A 689-nucleotide genomic window follows, 5' to 3' on the forward strand; every position below is an offset into this window, starting at 1 on the left:
TCTCATAGAAAAACTTACTGTCCCAGAACTGTCCAAATGGAACCAGGGGGCAATTTTCACTTCGTAGGACATCGCCATGTAAAAAGAGACAGTTGAAAGCATTGCGTTGGGATAGATCAAGAACCCGTACCGCCTCTTAAAGAGCTAGTTCTGCGCTAGTCCTGAACTAGCACGATTTACTTCAGGGTATGAACACACAAATACGGAGAATGAAATTCCTATTTTCAAATTCTTTTTCTCGGCTGAGAATTGCAATTTGAAGATGACTGCTTTTGTATTTAGAATTTTGAATACCGAATGAATCCTAAAAATGTACCAGGAAAAAATTTAAGTGTCAGCTGGGCTGTTCACAGTTCGTTCCAAATAGTGACTCAGAATAAAGACGTCTACGTTTAAGACGTTCTCTAACTAAAATCTGTGGCGTTGTGGGTTTCCATACAAAATTGTAAATGACGCCGTCTACATTTTGACACACTCAAAGGTATGTTTTTTACGTGTCTACATTTTGCAACCTTGCAGCAGGGGGGTAGGGGGGGGGGGGGGGGGACGTTTCCGTATTTGCATTTGATTTGAGCGCATTGGCTGTTGAAAACGAGCAAATCAAGGAAAATAATGAACAAACATTAGCAACTGGTAATTAAGATAAACAATTAAAATTTTTCAGAACCAAAATCAAAAATTGACATATA

Source organism: Rhagoletis pomonella, unplaced genomic scaffold, assembly GCF_013731165.1.
Source record: "Rhagoletis pomonella isolate Grant_MI unplaced genomic scaffold, Rhpom_1.0 Rhpom_scaffold_00007, whole genome shotgun sequence".
NCBI classification, from domain to species: Eukaryota; Metazoa; Arthropoda; class Insecta; order Diptera; family Tephritidae; genus Rhagoletis; species Rhagoletis pomonella.